An 8256-nucleotide genomic window follows, 5' to 3' on the forward strand; every position below is an offset into this window, starting at 1 on the left:
TAAACCTCAGTTTTGATTTATTTTTTTTATCAAAACTCAATGAGCACAGCTTTCTACCTCTCAAATACTCCCTTTTGCTAGGTAGGTGCTCTTTTTTCTGCGTAGTCTCAGAGGAATACCCCCTAAATTTAGCAGCCCACCATGGCAAGAAAGGGGTATTCCGATGATGAGGTTCTCAGGTACATGGCCCAGTCGGATGAGGACGATTGGGACGCCTCATTCGACGAATCTTCCGGGTCAGAGTTTGAACCTGAATTGAGCAGTGGCTCACTGACCGATAGTGATGACGAGGTTGAGGTCCCGGCTAAAGCCAGGCGTACCACACCCCATGTTGTTGGACTGCAGGTGGCGCAGGATCAGCCTCAAGGGCAGCAGAGTGGTGTTCGTGCTGGTCTGAGATTTCATGGTGGGGCAGGCACCAGCAGCACAACATCTCCTGGACCTAGCACCAGTACTTCCGTAGACCCTGGTGAAGTGGCGAGCACCAGCATGGAAGTTGAAACTGGTTCGGTGGCACGTGCAGTAAGATCCCAGTCGCAGCCACCAAGAAGACGGGCCCGTACTACCCCTAATTTACCAGAGGTGCTGGCAAACCCAAATTGGCAATCCCCTGATTCCGCCGCACCCGTACTTCCCCCTTTCACCGCCCAGTCTGGAGTCCAGGTGGAGACAGATAATCTAGGATCGGCCCTAGACTTTTTCTATCTGTTCTTCACCCAGGATCTCTTGGACTTAATTGTGGCAGAGACCAACCGTAAGGCCACACAATATATAACCGCCAATCCGGAAAAGTACCTTGCCCAGCCTTTTCGGTGGAAACCAGTCCAAGTTTCCGAAATGAAAATTTTTTTGGGCCTTCTCCTTCACACGGGACTAGTAAAGCAGAATGTGTTGCGGTCTTATTGGTCTACGGACCCAGCACATCATGTTCCCCTGTACTCTGCTGCCATGTCCAGGACACGATTTGAGAACATCCTGCTCTTCCTGCACTTCAATGACAACGAAACCTGTCATCGAAGTGACCACCCTGCTTTTGACCGGCTCCACAAAATTCGACCCCTCATAGACCACCTGTCATCCAGATTTGCAGATGCTTATACCCCTGACCAGGACATCTGCGTAGACGAGTCCCTCATACGCTTTACCGGGCGCCTTCGCATCAAACAGTACATCCCAAACAAGCGCGCCCGGTATGGGGTGAAACTGTATAAGCTCTGTGAAAGGGCCACAGGCTATACATCTTATTTTAGGGTCTATGAGGGAAAAGACTCAAAATTGGAGCCGGTCGGATGCCCTGACTACCTGGGGAGCAGTGGAAAGGTTGTGTGGGACTTGGTGTCACCCATGTTCCAGAAGGGGTACCATCTTTTTGTGGACAATTATTACACAAGTGTGGCCCTCTTTCAGCACTTAAAAATAGAAAAAATCCGATGCTGTGGCACCGTGCGGCCTAGTCGCCGGGGCTTCCCCCAACGGCTCATTACCACCAGACTTCAACGGGGGCAGAGGGCCGCCTTGTGTGCTGACGACCTGCTCGCGGTGAAATGGAAGGACAAGAGGGAGGTTTACTTCCTGTCCACCATTCACGCAGACACGACAGTTGAAATTCAACGGCGAACTAAGGTCATTGAAAAACCCCTTGTCGTCCACGAGTATAATACTAACATGGGAGGGGTGGACTTCAATGACCAGAGGTTAGCGCCCTATTTAGTTGCCCGAAAAACAAGACGCTGGTATAAAAAAGTGTCTTTTTACCTCATTCAATTGGCAATTTACAACAGCTTTGTTCTCTACAGTAAGGCTGGGAGAACTGGCTCGTTTATTCAATTTAATAAACAGATCGTGATGGAACTCCTGTATCCAGGAGGTGCCGTGGCCCAACCCCAAGATGCAACTAGCCGGCTGCATGGAAGGCATTACGCCTATCCAATTCCGACTACCCCAGGTCAACGAATCCGAAGAAAACGCTGTCGTGTCTGCAGCAGGGCTGGAATAAGGCGTGACACCACTGTTTATTGTCCCACCTGTCCTGACCAGCCTGGCCTATGCCTAGGGGAGTGTTTTGAGAGGTACCACGAGCAGGTACACTATTAGAGAGTAGGGAACTCCACACACAGCGGTAGGCACACAAGGGTCTCTCAGTGCTATTTCACACTGCTGCGATGCGTTAGGGCAAAATGCCTAGCAAAAGTCACACTTTGCGGTCCCCCCCTACGCCGGAAGTGCTTGACTTAACGCTAGTGCAGGCCTACGTTACTGCGTGGCTTCTGTGGCAATATCGATCGGCGCGGAAGTCATGTTAGTCTATGGCGACGCAGTTCATTACTAGGCCGAATGCTACTCTTGTGGTATTGCCTGAAGGTCTGTTTTGGACGATACGGTGCGGCGGGCTCGACCCACCGGATATGTCAATATGCAGTGTGAAACCAAACATCGGGTTTCCAGAGACCCTAATACACAGGGCTGCCAGAAACCTCTCCTTTCACTTGGGACAAATTGCGTAATGTATTTCGCCACAACTCTGTGCAATTTGCACTTCGCACATTGTTCCATGGGGGAGGAGAGGTTTGTCCTCGGGAGGTAAGTTAAAAAAAAACAAAAAACAGGTAAGCAAAGAAGTTAATGTTTGGTTTGCAATGTTAAGTTTTTTATTAAAAAAGTTCAAAGGTTATTAATGTTAATGAAGTAATTGCTTTGCTGCTTGCTTGTTTTTTGGGTTTTTTTTTCTCTTTTTCCATCCAATAACCTTCCAGGTGGACCGAGCGAATGACTAACCAGCTGCAGCACTGATGGTGCATCCTGACAGAACATTGCGCGTCTGTCAGCTTACACACAAGTCGGTGCATGCAGCGCTGCAGGACGAGATTTCTCCTCCGCAGTCAAAAAGATACGTTTGCCGAGGCATATGGGCCGAGGAGTGGTGTTGGGGATTCATATGCTTTGGCAAACACTTTGTATCAAAAAAGAACTCTGGCAATGATTTGTTCATCCACATCGATCGGTGTGAATGGATAAATCAGGTTTGCCAGGGCATACGAGCTGGTGGGTTTGGATTTTTGGGGCGGCAGCTCCTATGTCCTGGCAGACGCCTTCCCCTCCTTTTTGTATTGTTTTGTCTTTTTTTCTTCTCTCTTTTTTTCTATCCAGACCGACCAATCAGCTGCAGCACTGATGGTGCATCCTGACAGAACATTGCGCGTCTGTCAGCTTACACACAAGTCGGTGCATGCAGCGCTGCAGGACGAGATTTCTCCTCCGCAGTCAAAAAGATACGTTTGCCGAGGCATATGGGCCGAGGAGTGGTGTTGGGGATTCATATGCTTTGGCAAACACTTTGTATCAAAAAAGAACTCTGGCAATGATTTGTTCATCCACATCGATCGGTGTGAATGGATAAATCAGGTTTGCCAGGGCATACGAGCTGGTGGGTTTGGATTTTTGGGGCGGCAGCTCCTATGTCCTGGCAGACGCCTTCCTCCTCTTTTTTTTTTTTTCAAAATTTTTTGGCAGATATTTTTTCATCCACATTGATTGATTGTTTGACGTTCATTTTTCCTTTCAGCCCACAGTGCATTACCCTTATGCCCAATATAAGGAGTATAGCAGAAACTCCTAATACTGGCCATACATGTAATGATTGCAGAGACCCTAAAATGCCAGGACAGACCCCACGAATGATGCCATTTTGGAAAGAGGACACCCCAAAGTATTCCGTGAGGTGCATGGTGAGTTCATAGAATGTTTTATTTTTTGTCACAAGTTAGCAGAAATTGTGGTTTTGTGTTTTTTTTTTTTTTTTTTTTCACAAAATGTCATTTTCCGCTAACTTGTGACAAAAAATAAAATTTTCTATGAACTCACCATGGCCCTCATGGAATACCTTAGCGTGTATTCTTTCCAAAATGGGGTCATTTGTGGGGTTTGTTAACTGTCCTGGCAAGTGGGCGGGGTGCTAAATTTTGAGCACCCCTGTAAAGCCTAAAGGTACTCATTGGACTCTGGGCCCCTTAGCGCAGTTAGGGTGCAAAAAAGTGCCACACATGTGGTATCGCCGTACTCGGGAGAAGTAGTACAATGTGTTTTGGGGTGTATTTTTACACATACCCATGCTGGGTGGGAGAAATACCTCTGTAAATGACAATCTTTTTTGATTTTTTTACACACAATTGTCCATTTACAGAGTTATTTCTCCCACCCAGCATGGGTATGTGTAAAAATACACCCAAAAACACATTGTACTACTTCTCCCGAGTACGGCGATACCACATGTGTGGCACTTTTTTGCACCCTAACTGCGCTAAAGGGCCCAAAGTCCAATGAGTATCTTTAGGATTTCACAGGTCATTTTGCGGAATTTGATTTCCAGACTACTCCTCACGGTTTAGGGCCCCTAAAATGCCAGGGCAGTATAGGAACCCCACAAATGACCCCATTTTAGAAAGAAGACACCCCAAGGTATTCCTTTAGGAGTATGGTAAGTTCATAGAAGATTTTATTTTTTGTCAAAAGTTAGCGGAAAATTGATTTTTATTGTTTTTTTCACAAAGTGTCATTTTCCACTAACTTGTGACAAAAAATAAAATCTTCTATGAACTCACCATACTCCTAACGGAATACCTTGGGGTGTCTTCTTTCTAAAATGGGGTCATTTGTGGGGTTCCTATACTGCCCTGGCATTTTAGGGGCCCTAAACCGTGAGGAGTAGTCTGGAAATCAAATTCCGCAAAATGACCTGTGAAATCCTAAAGATACTCATTGGACTTTGGGCCCTTTAGCGCAGTTAGGGTGCAAAAAAGTGCCACACATGTGGTATTGCCGTACTCGGGAGAAGTAGTATAATGTGTTTTGGGGTGTATTTTTACACATACCCATGCTGGGTGGGAGAAATATCTCTGTAAATGACAATCTTTTGATTTTTTTACACACAATTGTCCATTTACAGAGTTATTTCTCCCACCCAGCATGGGTATGTGTAAAAATACACCCAAAAACACATTGTACTACTTCTCCCGAGTACGGCGATACCACATGTGTGGCACTTTTTTGCACCCTAACTGCGCTAAAGGGCCCAAAGTCCAATGAGTATCTTTAGGATTTCACAGGTCATTTTGCGGAATTTGATTTCCAGACTACTCCTCACGGTTTAGGGCCCCTAAAATGCCAGGGCAGTATAGGAACCCCACAAATGACCCCATTTTAGAAAGAAGACACCCCAAGGTATTCCATAAGGAGTATGGTAAGTTCATAGAAGATTTTATTTTTTGTCAAAAGTTAGCGGAAAATTGATTTTTATTGTTTTTTTCACAAAGTGTCATTTTCCACTAACTTGTGACAAAAAATAAAATCTTCTATGAACTCACCATACTCCTAACGGAATACCTTGGGGTGTCTTCTTTCTAAAATGGGGTCATTTGTGGGGTTCCTATACTGCCCTGGCATTTTAGGGGCCCTAAACCGTGAGGAGTAGTCTGGAAATCAAATTCCGCAAAATGACCTGTGAAATCCTAAAGATACTTATTGGACTTTGGGCCCTTTAGCGCAGTTAGGGTGCAAAAAAGTGCCACACATGTGGTATTGCCGTACTCGGGAGAAGTAGTATAATGTGTTTTGGGGTGTATTTTTACACATACCCATGCTGGGTGGGAGAAATATCTCTGTAAATGACAATCTTTTGATTTTTTTACACACAATTGTCCATTTACAGAGTTATTTCTCCCACCCAGCATGGGTAGGTGTAAAAATACACCCCAAAACACATTGTACTACTTCTCCCGAGTACGGCGATACCACATGTGTGGCACTTTTTTGCACCCTAACTGCGCTAAAGGGCCCAAAGTCCAATGAGTATCTTTAGGATTTCACAGGTCATTTTGCGGAATTTGATTTCCAGACTACTCCTCACGGTTTAGGGCCCCTAAAATGCCAGGGCAGTATAGGAACCCCACTAATGACCCCATTTTAGAAAGAAGACACCCCAAGGTATTCCGTTAGGAGTATGGTAAGTTCATAGAAGATTTTATTTTTTGTCAAAAGTTAGCGGAAAATTGATTTTTATTGTTTTTTTCACAAAGTGTCATTTTCCACTAACTTGTGACAAAAAATAAAATCTTCTATGAACTCACCATACTCCTAACGGAATACCTTGGGGTGTCTTCCTTCTAAAATGGGGTCATTTGTGGGGTTCCTATACTGCCCTGGCATTTTAGGGGCCCTAAACCGTGCGGAGTAGTCTGGAAATCAAATTCCGCAAAATGACCTGTGAAATCCTAAAGATACTCATTGGACTTTGGGCCCTTTAGCGCAGTTAGGGTGCAAAAAAGTGCCACACATGTGGTATTGCCGTACTCGGGAGAAGTAGTATAATGTGTTTTGGGGTGTATTTTTACACATACCCATGCTGGGTGGGAGAAATATCTCTGTAAATGACAATCTTTTGATTTTTTTACACACAATTGTCCATTTACAGAGTTATTTCTCCCACCCAGCATGGGTATGTGTAAAAATACACCCCAAAACACATTGTACTACTTCTCCCGAGTACGGCGATACCACATGTGTGGCACTTTTTTGCACCCTAACTGCGCTAAAGGGCCCAAAGTCCAATGAGTATCTTTAGGATTTCACAGGTCATTTTGCGGAATTTGATTTCCAGACTACTCCTCACGGTTTAGGGCCCCTAAAATGCCAGGGCAGTATAGGAACCCCACTAATGACCCCATTTTTGAAAGAAGACACCCCAAGGTATTCCGTTAGGAGTATGGTAAGTTCAGAGAAGATTTTATTTTTTGTCAAAAGTTAGCGGAAAATTGATTTTTATTGTTTTTTTCACAAAGTGTCATTTTCCACTAACTTGTGACAAAAAATAAAATCTTCTATGAACTCGCCATACTCCTAACGGAATACCTTGGGGTGTCTTCTTTCTAAAATGGGGTCATTTGTGGGGTTCCTATACTGCCCTGGCATTTTAGGGGCCCTAAACCGTGAGGAGTAGTCTGGAAATCAAATTCCGCAAAATGACCTGTGAAATCCTAAAGATACTCATTGGACTTTGGGCCCTTTAGCGCAGTTAGGGTGCAAAAAAGTGCCACACATGTGGTATCGCCATACTCAGGAGAAGTAGTATAATGTGTTTTGGGGTGTATTTTTACACATACCCATGCTGAGTGGGAGAAAGATCTCTGTAAATGGACAATTGTGTGTAAAAAAAATTAACAAATTGTCATTTACAGAGATATTTCTCCCACCCAGCATGGGTATGTGTAAAAATACACCCCAAAACACATTATACTACTTCTCCTGAGTACGGCAATACCACATGTGTGGCACTTTTTTGCAGCCTAACTGCGCTAAGGGGCCCAAAGTCCAATGAGCACCTTTAAGCTTTACAGGGGTGCTTACAATTTAGCACCCCCCAAAATGTCAGGACAGTAAACACACCCCACAAATGACCCCATTTTGGAAAGTAGACCCTTCAAGGTATTCAGAGAGGGGCATGGTGAGTCCGTGGTAGATTTCATTTTTTTTTGTTGCAAGTTAGAAGAAATGGAAACTTTTTTTTTTTTTTTTTTTGTCACAAAGTGTCATTTTCCGCTTACTTGTGACAAAAAATAATATCTTCTATGAACTCACTATGCCTCTCAGTGAATACTTTGGGATGTCTTCTTTCCAAAATGGGGTCATTTGGGGGGTATTTATACTATCCTGGAATTCTAGCCCCTCATGAAACCTGACAGGTGCGCAGAAAAGTCAGAGATGCTTGAAAATGGGAAAATTCACTTTTTGCACCATAGTTTGTAAACGCTATAACTTTTACCCAAACCAATAAATATACACTGAATGGGTTTTTTTTTATCAAAGACATGTTTGTCCACATTTTTCGCGCTGCATGTATACAGAAATTTTACTTTATTTGAAAAATGTCAGCACAGAAAGTTAAAAAAATCATTTTTTTGCCAAAATTCATGTCTTTTTTGATGAATATAATAAAAAGTAAAACTCGCAGGAGCAATCAAATAGCATCAAAAGAAAGCTGTATTAGTGACAAGAAAAGGAGGTAAAATTCATTTAGGTGGTAGGTTGTATGACCGAGCATTAAACCGTGAAAGCTGCAGTGGTCTGAATGGAGAAAAAGGCTCTGGTCCTTAAGGGGCGAAAAGACTGTGGTCCTGAAGTGGTTAAATCTTGTATTGTATAATGTGATCACAAAAACACAGATTTGTCACAAAATACAATGGGCTGTGGACAGCAGATCACAGC

This window comes from Hyperolius riggenbachi, chromosome 4 (assembly GCF_040937935.1).
Source record: "Hyperolius riggenbachi isolate aHypRig1 chromosome 4, aHypRig1.pri, whole genome shotgun sequence".
NCBI classification, from domain to species: domain Eukaryota; kingdom Metazoa; phylum Chordata; class Amphibia; order Anura; family Hyperoliidae; genus Hyperolius; species Hyperolius riggenbachi.